The 19,864-nt window shown below is 39.6% G+C and overlaps 1 protein-coding gene and 1 long non-coding RNA gene across 4 annotated transcripts in view; one reads left to right on the top strand and one right to left on the bottom strand.

Annotated features, from left to right (window-relative positions):
- Positions 1-19,864, bottom strand: part of LOC112159379 — a 51,146-nt gene that overhangs the window by 2,827 nt on the left and 28,455 nt on the right. The window lies entirely within an intron of this gene.
- Positions 1-19,864, top strand: part of LOC112159376 (acid-sensing ion channel 1) — a 71,618-nt gene that overhangs the window by 27,718 nt on the left and 24,036 nt on the right. The window lies entirely within an intron of this gene.

Here is a 19,864-nt window from a genome sequence, read left to right as displayed (position 1 = left end):
CTTGTTTGACCTCTGCCTGCCTGACCCAGATTTAGCTTTATGCTTCACTCCTGTTCTCTTGTCTGTTCCAAATAAACCTTCTGCACTTGGATCCAGCCGCCTGCCGGTTTGTGACAAAAACAATGCTACAATTTGAAAATTTTTAACATTTAAATGCTACATTTTATAAATTAATGACTTAATGGCCACAAAAAAAATGTATGAAATGTATATTTTTCTAATAGTTCAGGTGGGACTTTGCGGCTCTAGCGGGTTTTGGTCTTAAAGAAACTGATCCAAATGGCTCTTTTAGTATTAAAGGTTGCAGACCCCTGATTTAGACTAACAGAGAGAATCGCTTAAGGCTGAGTGATCAGAATAATGACAACATTTGGCAACACAAGTTCTGGTGCTAATCCGAACAGCAATCATCAAACCCATTCATAAGAGTTTTTTTTTTCTAAAAAGGCTTTTATTATTTTTTTTTTTAGAATCACCAAATATCTGTGTCAATGGTCTAATGTGCTCATTAACAACAAAAACAAGGAGTCATCATGACGTGCAGACACTATCACAGTAACTCACTCAGGTTAATGTAATATTAACAACAAAAAGGTCAAAATGCCAAACTGAGCTCCCAATTGAAATACAAGCAAGAAAAACTCAACATTTTTGGTTTTGCATATCTTGCTCCGTTTGCATGCGTCTCTGCTTTAGTGAAGCGCAGTAACAAGCAGATGCAGGATGTGTGAAAGATTGCCCATCGCAGTGGAAAAAAACTGAGCTTTGTTACAGACATTGAACGGGAAGCGTCTGAACGTTACTGGTTTAAAAGGAGGCAATCGAGTTGGTTGCATCTCCGTAATCCTGTGTTGTCAGTGAAACACGACCAACTGATAACGGAAAAGCTCAGAACCTGCAAACAATCAAATAATCTTTCCTCGGAGCAAACAACGCTGGGAGAGGAGAGGAGAGGAAGGAGTTATGTTTTCCTCTGGGCTCAATCTGTCTTTCAAAAGACCCTGCCTCAAGTCTTTGCACGCATGTTTGTTTCCCTAAACTGCAAAGAACTGAGCAGGCAGATGGGGTCTCTGCATGCAACCAGGTCGGGGAGATGGACTTAGGGCAAGACAAAGTGAGAAAGGACAGATGGGAGCAGTTGTAGTGGCAGGTGAAGATGTAGATCGCAGTCTGTACAAAACCTGACGGAGACAAAAGCTCCGAATGAGGCAAGGACATGCGGATGAAAACCTGGGGACTGGAGGACCCTCGGGCTTGTCATTATTTATAGCAAAAGTAGAGTTTATGAGAATCAGGTCTCAAAGAAAAGAAAGAATGTCTTCCAATGTAATAAGGGCCCAACTCAGGCATCATTATTAAAGTTTTCAAGCCCATCAGAGAGAAAACTGTCAAGGAAAGGAGGAGCCCAAACTCAAACAGGTAAAACGCCCCTGCAGGAGGCATTCGGAAAACAACCCCAACGGCAGCCTCCTGGGAGAACAGCCGGGGGAATGATTAGCATTTCCTGGATGTGCAGTTGCACCTCTTTTTTAATCAACCTCAGAGTCGCACTTCCAGCGCAATTACAGAGCCAATCAGTTAAACACTGATGGCTCTGCTTTTGCCTGCCGGATGGGTTCAGGCAACCTTTCTTTCCGCTCGTTTTCCCTTTTAATGTGGCCGTGACAAATAATGGCACTGCTGGGAAAAACACAGGCGGGAGCCAGGAGTTTGCTGCCTTATGTGGACCCAGCTCGCCTGTATGGTTCTGGCCTTAGTATGTGGCTGATTTGCAAGGACTGTGACAGCTCTGGATGCAGGAGGGTTTTTTCTTTCTTTTTTTGTTTTTGGAATGATTATTTTTGTGACTTTCATGTCTCAGAACACAATGCAGACTGAGGAGCGAGTGAGGAGAAAATATTTATAGAGTGACAGGCGTGGGGAAAATAAAAAGGGATGGCACAAAGAAGTCAAGGAAGTTGTTCAGTGGAAAATGAAACATCTAAAGTTTTCTTAGAACAAAAACTAAAACGCAGCAAAATTTAACTCTAAGTCTAATGTGTTCCTAATATTCTGGTGTTTCGTCCTAATCAGATCTTTTTGAAAAACTGAACTTTCTTCTTTTTAAAGCTGTTTTCACCTTTACCATCATTGAAGAAAAAGTCTGTAAAATATTTGCTAAAAAAAGTAAAATTCCTCTTGTTCCTATTCCTATTTTAAGATACTTTTCCTTACTTTGCATCTATTCATTCAGCTTGTCAGAAAACAATACTTTTTAAAGATACTTCTGATGAAAATCACTTATTTTTTTGGTGTTTTTATTATGTTCTTGAGACATTTTTCCTGTTATGGAGGACATCTATAAAAAATGAAGCTTTCTATCAAGTTCTTGTGAATCAGGAGCAGACGCAAAAATACTGTTGGAAAAAGTTGTAAATGTGATGAAGTTACCACAAACTCCATGCTTTGTTCTGTTATTTTAAGATATAAGATATGATATTCGTACCACAAAGGGGAAATTTCTACATCTTAGCGATGGAGAGACAAGGAGACTTGCACCAAGGGTCATGATAAATCAATAAATTATTTAAAACATTGTGCACAAAATGTTTTAAACTGAAAACAGCATAAAGTAAAATGACTAAAATACACAAATTAAGAAATTTTCAGTGGGTTTACTGGAACTATCCCTGATTTTTAAGTCTGACAGCAGCAGAAACGATGACTATGTCCGCATTCCCACCCTAACTACTACAAAACTATATAGTGCAAGACTATCTAGTCACTGGATATTAAAGACAATTTTGACACCATGCTCAATGCCTTTTTTTTCTAAACGACGGATCTGACGCCACCAATTTCACAAAATGAAAATCTAATCAATACATTTTACATCTATTTATTAATCTGTTGTGTTCTGATGATGAACATGTGGATGGTTTATTAAAAAATCATTACATTTAAGCACATTTCTTTCACAAAAATTGTTCAAACGCAATGCATTGTGGTCCATATTTGCTAATGTAGTGAGAATCAATGCATTCTTGTCAGGGTATGTAGACAGATCCCAGAGCAGAGCCAGACTGGATGTTAATCAGTGAAGATTTATTAGATGAATAACAGCAACAAACTTAGGAGCTGACAGGTGGAGGAGGCAGGAGACTTGACCACAGGCTGCTGCTACGGGAACTAGGAGGCCACATGGAAGAGGAAATAACCTGGCAGGTTGGAGGAGCCAGGGAGAGTGTTTTAAAGGTTAAGGAGGGATTGGATGCAGGTGTGCAGCGTCACCAATTAGGGAAGGCCACGCCTCCTGCCCCACGCCACCCTGTAAGAGCACAGTGGTGACAAAACATCAGTAAAAGAACACAACACCACAAAACCAAATAAAAGAAAACACCAAACCATAACAATTCTGGCTTTTTGCAAAGACTTCTGGGAAATTTCTAGGGCACTTGATTTTGGAATTGTAGATTCGAACAGCACTACAAAGTGTCAAACACACTATATAGTGAGTAGTGAAGGAATTTGGACATTGTCTAATAGTCCGTCGCTGAAGGAGCTGCTTGGAGCTAGCACCGTGTCATACGTGGGTGTCGGTCTCGATGACACGCATGTATGATATGCATGCAAAAAATAGATCCAATACGTCTTTGTTTTCCTCATCTGTCCTGGCATCTGGCTCAAAACTGTGCGGGTGGAAAGCTCCGGGTATTGCTCGCCATTTTAGTTGCACTGCTAATGTTATGTTGGGGTGTGAAGGGCTGTAAGTTAACGGGAAAGAGCGTATACGAGGGGATGATGGGAAATTAATGCAGGCTTACTCCACGGCAATGGTCACGCCCACAACTCAGAAGCAGATTTCTAAAAAACTATTGCTGCTCTGCAGAAACTATGTCCTAGAAAACGAGTTTTTTAAAATTATTATTTGAGCTAAAAACTGCAAAATTATAATTAAAAAAAGCACTGGGAACTCTTTTAAAATAGATTAAAAAGTATTTGTAGTGGCACTTTAAAACATTTTCATAATACCACATAACAAAAGGCTAATTGATTCTGAAAGCAAAAAAAAAATAATCAGCAGAGAATTTTTAGGTAAAACTTTCATTAAAAATGACAAAATCACAGTTTCATATGGAATAAATGTCGGCAGATGCAAAGTTATATAATCTCATTTTTATTTTCCACATAGGTGATAATCCGTCAGAGCATTCACTGCACCTGGCTTCCTCAGTCTGCTGCCATCAGCTGTCAGTCGCTTTATCTTGGTCTGCTCAGTCGTTACAACAGAAATGCTTATTTCTGCTTAAGTGCTTTATGAGTTAATTATAGGGCGGCCTGCCGCTTGGAGTCTGCTCTTGACCGACTGTCTTCCACTCCACTCTCAGCTTGCCTCCCAGAAGGACACCCATAAAGTAACTTGGAGATCTGTTTGGTTTGTGAAAGTATCGTGCAGCAGGTGCTGACTGAAGAAAACTCCACAATTAGAAGTGCAGTTTTGCACCTCTTCATGTCTTTCAGCCCAGCATGACATAAAGGCCACTGCCAATTATGTAAGCAGTGTTGTTCTCCTGCACCTGTGACTTGTGTGTGACAATGCGAGCATGCAGCCATCCTCTCCCATCTGCACTATGAGCTGAGTGAAGCTTAAACTCTACTTTATCTAGTTAGGGCACAAATAGCTAACTATTGGTTTGAAAAACAGCAATAGTTTGAAAACAGTCGCCATCTAAATTTCAAGCACATTTATTTGCTGTTTTGTGACTTTGTCCAAGCCTCTCCAAAGTCTCATCCAAAACCCATTTCGGATGGACTGAACCTCATTTCATTCTTGTGGACACCATTCCTCACTGGCTGCCTGTATAATTCAAAAAGAGAAAATCTCCACAGGCTTTAGAGTGAACAAGTGATTATGAACAAGCGTAGATCTGACAAGGAAGAAAGATGTAGCTTTTTATAATAGATCTTAAACACTTAAGAGGAATCAAAGGGGAAAAATGCCTTTTTCGTGATCCTGAGTTGTTCTTTTTCATAAGGAAACAGAATGAAAGCCATTTTTCATGCTGGTGGGCGACTATATTTTTTTTCCTAAACTATATTACCAAAAGTATTGGCTGACCCGCCTTAACTCACATATGAACTGAAGTGCCGTCCCATTCCTAACCCATAGAGTTCTATGTGATCTTTGTCCCCCTTTTAGAGCTATTACAGCTTCAACTCTTCTGGGAAGGCTGTCCACAAAGTTGAGGAGTGTGTTTTTAGGATTTTTTTTAACAGTCTTTCAAAACTGCATTGGTCAGGTCACACACTGATGTTGGTGGCTCTCAGTCTCTGCTCTAATTCATCCCAAAGGTGTTCTATCTGGTTTAGGTCAGGACTCCGTCATCCGTGTCTTTATGGATCTTGCTTTGTGAATTGGTGCACAGTCATGTTAGAAGAGCTCCAAACTGTTCCCACAACAACATGGAATTGTCCAAAATGCTTTGGTATCCTAAAGAGTTCTTTACAAGTATACCCCATTTACCATCCTCCAAACCCAGACTGATCCATCAGATTTCCAGATGGAAAAGTGAGATTCATCCCTCCAGAGAAGGCGTCCCCACTGCTCTAGAGTCCAGTGCTTTACACCACTGCATTGACGCTTCACATGGAAACCCATTCCACGAAGCTCTCTGTGTATACTGTACTTGCGTTAATCTGAAGGTCACATGACGTTTGGAGCTCTGTAGCAACTGAGTCGGCGAGCTCTTTGTACAATGAGCTCCCCTTCTCCGTCAGTTTACGTGGTCTACTGCTTAGTAGATGAGTTGCTGTTGCTCCCAAACTCTTCCATTTTGTTATGATAGAGAAAAGTTGACTGTGGAATATTTAGGACATTTCACGACTGGATTTGTTGCACAGGTGTCATCCTATGACAGTTCCACGCTGGAATTCACGGACCTCCTGAGAGGTTTCACAAATGTCAGAAACAGTCTGCACAGCTGAGGACTTGATTTTATACACCAGGACACCGGATTCTCATCATTTTAGATGAGTGATTGAATATTTTTGGTAATATGGTGTACTTAGTGAGTGATTTTCACACAAGAAGGGCATGAAGAATGAGTCACTGCACAGTTAGATTCTCTTTTGCTCCATAAACGAACAGGCAGGTGGACCTTCCCTCTCCCCGTCCTTCGGATGACAAGGACATACCTGGTTAAAGCAACAGCAGCAGATTAATATGCTCTCCAGTCTGCAGTGTCTGCCGCCAGCAGATGCTGCTGTCTGCCCTGCAAGACCCCACCAGTCAACCTCAGAGACACTTCTTCTGTTAATTAAGGAAGCATGAAAATATGTTTTCAGTGAGACCGTAACTGTGTCTAAGCTTTTCAGACTCTCAGGCTGTAAATTTAAATTTAGCCTTAAATCTCCTTTTAGGAATGTTCTTTATAGTAAACTAGGCTAGCTGCATAGGTGATGCATTAATAAGCCACAAGTTTCACACAATTCCAGATGGATTCAACTTCAACCCCAATTTCTTTTTACTATTTTTATCTCAATGTTTCATCATAAAGAATCTGCATATGCAGTTCTGGGTTGAAGGAAACATTAAGATGTAGGTGACCTTCACACAGTGACACCCACATACATGTTAGCATGAGGACTGAACTTCTCATAAATCAACTGCATTAATTTGCTCCTATTTAGCCTCCAAAGTTCTTACCTTTCCCATTAGTGTGAACATACATCAGAGGCCACAGGGGGTTGAGTGCCTCTTTCAGTGACAGTCATTGTTGTACTTTGTACTATTTATACAGACTGAATTACCAACTTTCCAATTAGCAGACGACTGCTGCGCCTTCAGAGCTGCAGGTAACTGTAAAGGCTGACCTTGTGAGGATGGATTCTCTTAAATTTCCATATTACTCCTCTCAAAATGTATTTTAAGTGCTTCATTTATAAACATTTTCAGTTAAAAACATTTTCTTACAATAAAATCTGGTATTATGACACCCAAAATATACAATAAACAAGCAAAACTAATATTTAAACTTAATTGTTTTTTGTGGTTTTAATTAAAAATGGGATTATATAGTCTGCAACAAACATTTAGAAGCTGACTGTACCTTGAATGCACCACACTTGTCAGACCATATTCATATTTTTTCCTTAAACGTTGAATTTTTACACACGTTCATGTAAGCTGAAAGAACTCTGCAGAGGTCAACTGTGGGCAGATGCGACAGCTCACGGCAGAAGATCACTGCTAAGCTTTAGAACACTGTAAGGCATGTTTAGCAGTAATTATATGTGTACAGAGGAGATTAATTAAAACAGTTAATAACTGGAGGCAATAACTTACTTTTGAAAGCCCCTGAGCAATCAGAGCATTTGTCTTTTCGCTTGGAAATTAGTTTTGGACTGATGGTCTCACTCATTATAAATGTATTGTTGTGTGTCATCACGGGCGTGATTGGCCGCGTGCGAGCTGCGAGTGTGTCTCCACAGAGTTATCAGCGCCCCGCGGTGATCACCTCTGACACCTTATTAAGGACAGAGTTGTTTTAATTATACTCTGATATCAGCGAGTGGAGATAATTTTGAGTGGCATTCATTATGTGTTTCATTAGCATTTGAAGACGGGCAAATGAGTTCCACTTTGCAAACGTGTGCTGCAACGGTCCAGATACGACAGAAAAGAAAGAAAATTGCAGGATGAATTGTGGAGGCTGATTGAGACACCTTAGTTAAAGAACGAGAAGAGGACAGTAAAACCCTTTTCTTCAGAGAATACTCACAAATAAAACCCTCAGCTTGGTTGAATATAATGGAAAAGTGGCAAACAGTGGTCAGAATGATATTTTTCATTAAGAAAGTATAGGTCCACTGAACAATAGCTGTTTATTTTCTTCACAGTCTTGTATCGTTGTTGATCTCAGTGGGGTCGTCTGTAGTAATTGACTTTGTAGAAAGTTGGTGAACTCTGTGTGGCTCAGCATCCTCTGACTACACTTGGTTAGTTTTACCAACACCTTTGTGTCTGAGGAGCTGTTTTTCCCAATACTCCCACTTTTGTTATGAAACTGTTGTTGCGTGAATACATTTGTCAGTACAGTATAGACAAAATCCCCCATTTTCCAGTTCTGTGCAAGGGTTTACTTGCTTGTCATTGATGTGGATATTTTAGGAACCGAACCTGCTACTGCTGTTTTATGATACTCTTTCAGAGATGGCTCCATTAAGATGAGCACCTTAATTTTTTATTTTATTGCAAATCACTAACTGGTGAAGGAAGGATGTCATTGGGACAAAATAAGATCCATCTTCAACACAAACACCTATTCATGTTTTTACACAAAAGTAGTAGTTTATTGCTAATCTAACTCTTTTTGTATTTATGGAACATATAATCCCTGTTTACAAGGTAGCTTGCAGGCTTAAGAGGGTTCGCTAGCACTGCTAGCTTAAGAGGGTTTGCTAGCACTGCTAGCTTAAGAGTTTTTGCTAGCACTGCTAGCTTAAGAGTGTTTGCTAGCACTGCTAGCTTAAGAGTTTTTGCTAGCACTGCTAGCTTAAGAGTTTTTGCTAGCACTGCTAGCTTAAGAGGGTTTGCTAGCACTGCTAGCTTAAGAGCTTTTGCTAGCACTGCTAGCTTTAGAGTTTTTGCTAGCACTGCTAGCTTTAGAGTGTTTGCTAGCACTGCTAGCTTAAGAGTGTTTGCTAGCACTGCTAGCTTAAGAGTTTTTGCTAGCACTGCTAGCTTAAGAGTTTTTGCTAGCAGTGTCGCTGCATTTTCGGCATGCGGAAGCAAAACGGTTGCACCGCTCTCCCGCATGCGCGAACCACACGTCACTTCCGCTAAAGCTTTTTCCGGTCTTCGGACGGTAACATCAATAATAACCTCGTAGGATGTTAAAATAGCACTTAAAATGTTTATCATAGCGAAAACATTCACTTATTGTTGAAAACACGAAAGGAAAAAGACACGTTAAGGATCAGGACCTTACGATCTTGCAGTGACTACAAATGTTTTCTTCTTCTGCTGTTTTACATGACGGCAGTTTACTCCCTAAGCTAAGAGGAAACAGCTCCACTTCAAGACACTTTATTTTCTCCGGTAATCCAAACACGTTATTAACGGTAACTCGGTGGCTTTTTTTCGAACTGTAATCTAGTCAGGAGAAGCTCTCGGTGGTTGAGAAAAACATAAATTCTTGTGATCAAGGAGTTTTATTGTTTGGAAATTACTCTGTGGTATAGTAGGTGAAAAGCGGAAGTGACGTGTGGTTCGCACATGTGGGGTGAGCAGTGCAACCGATTTGCTTCCGCATACAGTAAATGCAGCGACAAGCACTACTTTCTTAAGAGTGTTTTCTTGCACTACTAGCTTATAAGTGTTTGCTAGCATTCGAGTGCTTGCTAGCACTGCTAGCTTAAGAGTGTTTAATTTTTGGTTATTCTTCTCTTAAAGACCCACTTCGGTGAAATTGTATTTTTGATGTTTTAACATGTTCTTGAGGCATTTTTCAGATGATGGAGGACAATGAAATAAGAAAATAAGCTTAAATTTGGGTATTTCTTTTTTCAGATCATTGTGATCCATGAGTAGGTGAAAAAAATGCTGCTGGGAAAAGATTTTGAGATGTAGAGACTATTCTGTGCAGGCCACAAAGGGGAGGGTAGGGGGGTGGGGTTGCTCCACACCAACAATCCCACCTACAAGTCAGAGGAGAATTTCTGATGAACTGCTGGCGCTCTGCAGAGCCATGTACAAGAAAATGACTGATTTTTTTTTTTTACATGTTGGCTTAAAACTGCTCTGGAAACGCTTTCACAATAGATAAAAGGATGATCAGAAAGTGTTGGCAAAAACCTCAGAAGAGACCAGCAGGTTGCTCATTATCATTTTAGTGTTTTCCTTTGTTTGTGTGATCAGTGTCTTGTAAAGGATGTTGCTGAACTCTGCGGTTTTACACTGTAGGAGGCAGATCTCAGTGGGTTAACAGCTTTTTCTAAAGCTGCATTAACATTATATAAAAGTGCTAGCAAGAACAGATAATGTATGTAAGAGAGCCGGCTGCATTCAAAAATAATGTGATTAATCAATATTTACACTTAATTGTTAAAAATTCAGTCATTTATGCTGAAAGCATGTTTCAGTGGTTAATTAATTATTGATCTGACCTTCAAGTGAACTCTGTTCATTTTGCTGATACCTTTTAATGCCTAAGATTTTAATCAGCAAATTGGGCCTTAACTGAGTAATGCACAGGGTCACGAAAGGTCAGAAGGTAATAGTTAAGAGTCCTTAAAACTTTAGCTGTTGTGTTAGCAGCTTCTCTAAGCACCTTTAATCCTTTTCATACAGAGCAGTCATCCTAGCGCCCTTACAGAAAAATAGCTCCAAAGCATGATGTTTCCACCTCCTTGCTTCTCGGTGGGTATGGTGTATTCTTTTTCAACTCAACATACTCCTCCAAACATGGCGATTGGCTTTCATGCCAAAGAGTTGCGTTTTGCTCTTATCTGATCGTATCACCTTCTCCCAGACCTCCTCTGGATCATCCAGATCCATGTGATTTTGCGGTGTTTCCTCATTGTTCTCAGGCTCATTTATGCTCTATCGGGTGAAATCTTGCATGGAGCTCAGGTGGAGGAAAACTGTCGGTTATCTTGGTTTTCTTCCATTTTCTTTTTATAAATTACATCAATAGTTTCTTTTTTCCAAGGTTCCTGGTGTCCTTTGACAGCTCTTTGGCCTTGGTCATTGTGGAGGATACTGTCGTAAGAGTGTGGAGAGTTGTTCTTTAACTACTTAAAACATGTTCTAATAATACAGATAACCAGTGGAGGATAGAAGAATTTGTCTGTGAGAGACAGAATTTTTGCTTGTTTGTAGGAGCTCAGTATGTTTTTCGGTACCTTTGTGCACATAAATTCTTTAAAAATCATACAATTTCCTGTATCAATTCCACATTATGTTTCTCATAGTTGAAGTGAACCTATAGTGAACATTACAGACCTCACTCATCTTTTTAACTTACAGAAGTGGTGTCTACCCCTCCTGTAGGAGCCTTTCATGATCAATTTTAAAAAATATCCCAACTGTTAGGCAAATGTAGCTATTAAATGGTGCTTGTCAGGTCAGAATACTGAATAGGTAAATGTTGTGTTCACAAGCAACAAAAATTAGCAGCGCATATACTCAAACTCTGCATAACCATATGGCCACTCTATGCGCCCGCTCTGTTTCATTCAGAGCCAGCGAGGAAACATGACCTGAATACCTGCATGAACATGGACGCCCTCAGGACTGTGATGCTTTGAGGAACCACTGAAGCAGGAGACCCTAAAGTTGAATAAAGTAGGTTATAAAAACTCTGACACAAAACCCAAACGCAGGATGCAGAGTCCTGATGTATTATTCTACAACATTCTGCTTCTTATTTAGTCAGAAAAGCAACAACCAGACAGTATTTTAGATTTACACAAACACACTGAGAGAATGTCAAAGTAGATAAGCAGAAATCAAGTTCAAGATACCAGCTGATGCTGTGGAGGGGAATAGTTCATAGACAGATGCAGCCATAAAAGTACAGACAAAAAGCAGTCTAAAAATCTTTACTTTCTCTCTATTTGACCCTCAAGGGAACTCCTTCAGCTCTTAGCAAAGCTCACTCAGCTTCACATACCGGCTGGAACTGTTTCTCCTGCATCTGTTAGTTTTTGGGTGTTTTCAGATTTTGAATATTTCAGGTAAACTTGAAGCGTCAGTATGAAAATGCTGCTCTGAGGCTTTCCGCCTGATTTGAGCTGCTGTGAGGGGTTTATCAATTCATCGTTTGACTCCACCGCTGTTTCTTTTGAACAAAATGGAGGCTAAAAGGAAAAAAAAAAAGCTGTCGCCTTGAATGATGCCTCTCATTAGTTGATTATCAGACCTAGACGTTACCCACAGACAAGGTAAACCACTGACTGCCAGGTTCACTTGTTTTCTTCTCCCCCTTTTCGTAGCTCATCTTTAAAGCATTTTTTAACCTTTGGAATAAAAAAGTAGTTTTTCCAAAACTCTGTCTTAGCTTTCAGTAAGACTGAAAGGAACACCACAGATTTTGGTGAATAGAACTGAAATCCAAAAAGTCTTCTACAGTGATCTGGATGATGTTTCACTATAGGAGGCTGATGTTCACTGATTGAAATCAGCTTATTGGCACGTCAGCTTATGATAGGGACACTTTTTTTTTTTTGGCCACTTGTTTAAAAAATGATACCTCCACTTTTAGGAGCAATTTGGATTTAGAAGTAAAATTTTTGTGGGTTTACTGACAAGCTGGTACAACAAGAAAGACACTCTGGAGCTCTACACAGAGTGGAAAGTGAGAGGCATTTTTATCTGTTAAAATCTGGGTCATCGCTGTCACAGTCTCCAGAAAGTCTGAGATTCTGAATCGGTTGATGTCTGAGCTTACTGTGTTAGAGTGTTTCTCCAGGTTTGTTTGACAGAACTCCAAATTCTTCTTCGCACGCTACTCAGGTTTCCCTTTCAACGTTTCATTCAGTACTTGAGTGCATTGTCCTGTAACCATAGAAGTGAGTCCAGATTTGGAACTTGTTACCAAACCAGAATTTGTTTTTCTTTATGGTAAGCTTTTGAGCAATTGCATGATCAAGGTAGAAATGTTTTCTCAAGGATGTTCAAGTGTGAAAATGGGTAAATGAGAAGCAACAGGAATCCAACTTATATTTAGATCCAGACCATTTCTATCACATCAGACATCTATCGGTTTATTGTTTTTAACACATTAAGTCAATTTGCAAAGTTAATAAAACTAATTCAAACCAATTTTATGCCTGAATTATTATTTTTTTCAAAAACTGTTTATTGATTTTTTTTCATAGCCGGTGCAAACAAAAAAAAACACACATAACATAAACTAAGAACATATAGACAGCAACAGCAAACAGCATGGATACATATAAAGATACAGTTGACATAATTTTTTAATCATTTTTAATCATTTTAAGAAGGACAAATATATAAATCAAAAAATTAAAAAATGACACATATTGCCCTCCCATCCTCCCCTCCCCACACACACAAAAATAACAAAAATAAAAATTGAAGGGCTCTTCTTGTGGCACCTCTCTCATGGAACACATATAAAGAATATTTTTTATTCATATTGTTGTGAATCGGGAGCAAATGAAGTGAACTGATGCATCCACATGAAAGCAAATAAATCCATGTGTCTACGTCTTTGTTTTCCTCATCTGGACTGACTCAGACCTGTACAGCTTGATACTGCTCATCATCTTTGTTCTACCTGTTAGGTTGGGGGTGTTAGCTAGAGAGTGTAAATAGAGATGGATGATGGGAAGTAAGGACAGGCTTACACCACACCAGGTGTACCGCCCACAACTCAGAGGCAAATTTCTAATGAACTCCTGTCGCTCAGCAGAAACTACGTCCCTAAAAACAAGTAAATCATAATTAAAAAATCACTGGGAACCCTTTTAAAATGACGAAAAAAGGATCAGAGTGGGATTCTAAAAAGTTTACAAGATGTTGCTTCAAATTCTTCTGACTTGACCAAGAAAAGCTCGACAGCATCTCAGAGTCTCAAAACTAGTAGTTTTATAAAAACGGTCAAACTAAAGTGAGCTTAAAATCTTTTGTTGAGTTATGTGCTGCATTTGTGACACTGAATATAACAACAGACTTTTGTTGAAAATGATGCATTGCAAAAGAGGTGAAAGGGAACAAAGAAACACAAACAAAGCAATCCAAGACATCTCAAGGCAATAAAAAAAAAACAAGCCGTGAACTTGACACCCAGATGAAGAGGGATGGAAATGACTATGAGTTTAAACACACATGAACACAAGAAGAAATCAATGGAAAATTGGTGGAAATAGTCAGGATTTTAAGAGGAGAATTCAGGAAATTAGACAAAAGAGGGAAACACTACATTCACTAAGACTTTTCTCAAACGTGTGAAGGACTCTAGAGAACAGAGGAACTGACAGAGAAACAGAGCAAAAGTAAGACAAATAAAAATGCAACTGAAACAAATACAAAACAAAAACGTACAGCGAATTATAATGAGAGAACAACACAATCATTCTGTTTCATTGTGTAGAAAAAAGGCACGACAGGAACTGCATTCCACCACTAGTAAAATGTCTGAACTCCTTTGTTTGGATGTGTTTGTAAACTCAATTATGCATTTATGTACATGAAATCTGAGAGTTATTGTTGAGTTTGTGGAGTTGATTGAAAGCATTTAATAAACCCTGAATTTAACCACAATCATACTTTTTAAATTCCGTCACTCTGCCATCCACACAGCTTCTTTTTTCCTTCAGGACACTTAACAGATTGATAACTACTAAAAATGTATTGCTACACACATTTATATTGTTTTTCCCAATTATTGTACTCATTGATGGTTTTATGATTCATGCACATCACAGGAAATATTTCAAATAACAAGTTTAGGCTGCATAAACAAACATTACTAACAGAAGATGTATTTGTATTTCTGGTTTAGATCTGTTCTACAGACAATAGAATGAAAACAAAATATTTTCCAACATAATATATTAATTAAAGAGAAACATTAATATATTTTAGACACAATTGTGCAAAGGGGGTAACAACAGTTGAGTTAATTTATACATTATCCTTTCAGCATCAAACAGTGAACTCATGCATTTATGACCTCCTAAATCCTTATATCCACTATTAAAAACAATCTTAATATTTGGACTTTAAAAATAAGTAAAAGAAAAATTATTAAAAGAAGAATTTATTCAAAAATCTGTTTTAAGAAACATTTTTTCGAAATTCATTTTATTTTTATTCCTTTCATGAAAGTACCATGTTGTACACAACAACACTACAAACTAGATGGTTCAATAAATCTTCCAAAGCAACACAAATTACAAACAAATTGTGAAATAGATTTAATTGCAAACCAATTTAAGAATATTGAAAAGTTTTTTTTTTACTTCAGAAGATGTTTTAGTGTTTTCTAACTCCCTGCTATATAGAAAGATTTAACAAATTAAAAAGCTAAACTGATCCCTAATGAGCCATCGACCAAACAGAAGAATTGCTTGAAAACCGAATAAAAGAAAGAAAGATTACTCTGCACCAATTCTGATGCAGTTTGTATGAGCAGTATTTATTTTTCAATGGATTTTGATGTAAAAACAGTCCTGACTAACGTTTTACAAAGTCAATTCAGGTTTGAATAATTCTAAATGATATTTTCCAAGTGGATGGATGGACCAAAATAATACGAACAGCAATTAATAAGGTTTTTCTGTGCAGACTGAAGGTCAAAAGAATAATAAAAAAGCTTTCTGTTTGTTTTTTGTTTAACACACATCATAAAAGCAAAGTCAAACACAAAAAGCCATTGTTGAAGTTAGTTGATCTTTCTTTTAGTAAAAAAAGCAAGAAAAAGGCTAAACATTAGGCTTACTTGTTTTGTTTATGAACGCAGAGGATAGGTGTGTGTGTTTAATACTGTATGAGTTCTGTGATGTTTTAAACTGCTTCTATTTCCTGTCAGATAGTACACAGCGGGGTTCCAGAGTGTCCTCTCAGCACACACAACAAGCTCCTTTTTCACAACGCAAAAAGACCCCACACACAAACACTAGGGCAAACAAAAAGGCTCTGACTCTTTGAAACATCGCACAAAACTGAACACAAAATCTATAAAACTGTTTAAAAACAGACTTTTTTAAATTGCTGAGTAAAATCAGACATGTCAGCACCAGACGTGGAGTTCCAACGTGTCTGCTGACACGCTTTGACCCCTGCCTGAGCTCTGCGTCTGTGAAAAGCATGACAATGTCTTTAATTAAACTCCCCATGACTCTCCAGCTCACTTGATGAAGAATCAGTACATTTTTATTTTGTGCTATGACTGCTGCAACTGCTGTAAACTCTCGGAGATAATACATTTAATCAATTATTCATGAATTTAATTATACCCAAAGGCTGTTGAATTACTTTGACATTGTACTGCTCTTGTTTCAGCCTCTAAGTGGGGTATTTTCGTTCAAAGCTCCAGCCTTTGTGCGGCGGGTAGCTGTCTGTTATCTCTGCTCACACCTTGAGTCGTGCCGTCTTGTTGCTTTGAGATTGCACAGGTAGTGACAGCGCGAATGCGCCATGCTTGGGAGTTGGAGTTGCTTACATGCATTATTTGCAAAATGTATTAATCTCTTGGGTCTGGGGAACAGAATGTGACAAGCTGAGAAACCTCGGGTCCCAGTGGACCTCTCTCGGCGGAGTGTGAAATTTGTCTCACAGGGGGGATTCACTTCAGGGGCAGAGCTGTGGGGGCCCCATCGTCTCCACAGTTTCCCATCCTCCAAACTGCACCAAATGAGGACGGAGGTCGCTGTAATAGCTACGTTTATTGACTGTGCTTCTTTGATATTTTGGGAAAATAAAACAGGAAAATGTAGATGAACAGAAGTGAAAGGGTGGGGAGGGGATGTGTACCTCCTTTTATCTGTTCTGATATTTTCTCGTTAACAGGGGCTTCCCTCTCTGCTCTGATGCAGCCCCCAGGGATCATTTTCAGGTACCTCTATACGTGGGGCTTTGAAAGTGCTGTCTGTTTCCAAAATTTTTTGACAAATTAAAATAAACTTGAAAATCATGCATTCATGAAAATATAGTCTGCTGCCTCCTACAGGTTGAAACGAGGTATTGCAGTTGAATTTTGTGATTGGTTAAGTGCTGTAAGCCCCAGAAGTTTGACGCCATCATGCTCTGCAGCTCCAGTATAAAAGCCCCGCCCATCTTTGATTCTGTAACGGTTGATCTGTTAGCTTTAGCATGGCTCATAGCCAGCTGTAATGCCTTCAATTGTCAAAAATCTACTGGCTTGCACAACTTTTCAGTGGACTTGGAAGTTAGGGAACAGAGGTTGAGTGCTACTGGCATTGAATCCAGCAAACTTGATCCTAGTGATGGATTTGCAATGAACATTTCACTCGAGATTGTATGCTTAATATGTTAGTCTCTATTAGCAATGATGCTAGCGACATTTTACCACTCTCAGACACGGAAAATCCTCAACCACCTCAGAAAGTTCTGTGGAGAAACTTGCATCACTTTGCCCAACACCACTCTGCATATTTGACAAACCGCTCTCCATACTGAAGACCCAGCATATGCTACATAAAGCTAACCTTACTGTCAATCATAGATCCAAGCCACACCTCCGCCACTCAGTCTGGCTCCACTAGCCCCGCCCCCTTTCTTGGGGGGGCATTTTTTCAAATCTGGACTTAGAATGGAGTCAGTTTCCAACTACCCTGTTTGGTTACCCTTTAATGTTGTTTGCCATGACTGCTATCCGAGCCCCAGCTCCTGTGGGGGTTGGACCAGGCCCCAGCTCAGCCCCAGCTCAGCCCCAGCTCCTGTGGGGGTTGGGCCAGGCCCCAGCTCAGCCCCAGCTCAGCCCCAGCTCCAGTGGGGGTTGGGCCAGGCCCCAGCTCAGCCCCAGCTCCAGTGGGGGTTGGGCCAGTCCCCAGCTCAGCCCCAGCTCAGCCCCAGCTCCAGTGGGGGTTGGACCAGGCCCCAGCTCAGCCCCAGCTCCAGTGGGGGTTGGGCCAGGCTCAGGCTACGCAGGTGCCAGCCCAGCCCCCACAGGAGCTCAGCTGCTTTATTACAGCCACTCAGATGTTGAATCATAGTACTCTTCCTAAAATAAATATAAGAGTACTCCATTGTGTAACTATCCAGTGTTTTACAGGTTGTGTGATGAGAGAAAAGAGACATATGTGTCTTTAAGTCATGCATGACTTGTTTTTTGTTGTGCATTTCCCCTCTGTTGCCGTCACGAAAGGTCCACTGTTGTTCGTCTAACCAGAGCACAACGCTTGACTTATTTATGTGGCTTTATTCTAGAAGGCTGTGTGACTGCATGTTTCATGGCAAATACAACACTTCCAAATGTGAGGTTGTGTCATGTTTTTACAGCGCATGGCGGCTGAACTGATTCACCTCAAACGCTCATTTAGGTTCTGGTCAATCCTTCATTTAAAGTCCCACTTTAATCACCTTCTGATCTGTTTTAAAAGCGTTTCCAGATGACCCAAGACTTACATTGACGTGTTATCATCCCATGACAAATGTGGATGAAGGTGGACAGGATTTCATGTCTTCCACAGACACCAGTGAAAATCAAAAATCATTTTTAATGTAAGCATGCCTAGGATAGCACAAGGGTTACAGCGAAAATAAAAAACACGTCATTTTCTAGGACATAGACTATGACCGCATTCCTTCACTACTCACTATATAGTACATTCAACAATTTGTAATGTTGTCTAAATCCCGATTCACAATGATTTGAATAAAAACATACACAGTAATGCACTTTTAAGCTTCATTTTCTTAATATATGTCCTCCATCATGAGAAAAAAGCTAGAATAACATGTTAAAAACTCAATTTTCATCGGAGCTGGCCTCAAAAACTGTTAAAACTATTTTAGAAATAACTTTAGAAACACATCTGGGACCAGCTTTTGTAGAAGACAATTTCCTCAGACAGGTTAGAAGACATTAAAGATTTAAGCAAGTGAAGAATATGCAAAGAGCCAGGGTGTGTAAAGTGTAACACGCAATTTCAGCAGCACTTCCAGACTGATGACAGAGTTCAAGTCCGTAAAAATTTCCTGTGGCTCACCAAAATAGACTTTTCCTTAAGTTGAGGAAAGATAATTACATCTCATTATTACACAATGTATGCAAGAAGATTTTCACATTTCAATGTTCAAAAGACCACACGCGCACTCGCACACATCCATTACTTTTATTAAACGTACTTAATACTTGCCTGAAGTATCGTACCAACTATTACAAGTAATCACGTCTTATAAACGGCCAACATTTTGTCTCCATCTCTCAAAGCCATGCAGTGGCTCTGCAGACTTTTTAAGATTCAAACTCAGATGGGTTACTGTCAGACAAGGCTGGGCTGGGGAGCTTGGTTGAATTGAGTGAAGAATGCTAAAATATGTCCTACCTTCATTTGGTGTGGGTTGCTTTCAGCATGCATTTTTAACCAGACTGAATTTGCGAAAATGTCACAGAATTACAACAGCTGCTGGTTTGGAAGCAGGGGAGCCAAAATGAATACTGAATATTTAAAATAATAGTAATAAAATGAGTCTTGGTGTTGCAACTCATGTGTTACCTTTCAGGATGAGGCTCTGGAAAGGGGTTGAAAGCCACTGGTCTGACCAAATTCCTGGTTAGGCTGTCTTATTGTCGGTAACGGTAACAAAGAGATGGAACATCACTGTGTCTTTCTTCAGGCACACAATGTGAGCCAGTGTCTCAGCTGTCAGGAAAAGTACAAAACTCTCTGGGACTGCAGTGGCAACAGTGGCCAGTCATGCCAAATTTTTATGGCGTGTAGAAAAATACACACCCGTCTGCTTGATGCGGCAAGGTTTTTAGAGAAATGGTTGTTAAAAAAAAAAGAAGAAAATTCAGAAATACAAACGAAGGAGAAGACAAAAAAATTTGATCAAATATGCAAAAAATGTGTTTACTTACAGATGCTTTTTACACCTATTTACAGTAATAAAAATAAAACACCTGAAGCTCAACAGTAGGGGTGCCCTTCCTCTGCCAAAGGTCTTCACACATTCAGAACTGCAGCGACTGATCGGCTCAGTGCAGTCCGCCGGGCTCAATCAAGCAGCTGATACCTGTCAGCAGACAGCAATCAGTCGGTTTTAGGAGTGACAGTTCCTCCAGAGCGAAAGGAAGCAGCGCACACAAACTTATGAAAAAAAAAAAAAGAAGCGCACAGCTTAAAGAATGTGACACTTGCTATTTGAGATTTGTGACACAAGCTG

Source organism: Oryzias melastigma, linkage group LG7 (genome assembly GCF_002922805.2).
Source record: "Oryzias melastigma strain HK-1 linkage group LG7, ASM292280v2, whole genome shotgun sequence".
Taxonomy (NCBI): domain Eukaryota; kingdom Metazoa; phylum Chordata; class Actinopteri; order Beloniformes; family Adrianichthyidae; genus Oryzias; species Oryzias melastigma.
Note: the sequence above shows the minus strand (reverse complement) of the source record. Positions and strands in the feature narration are given on the sequence as shown.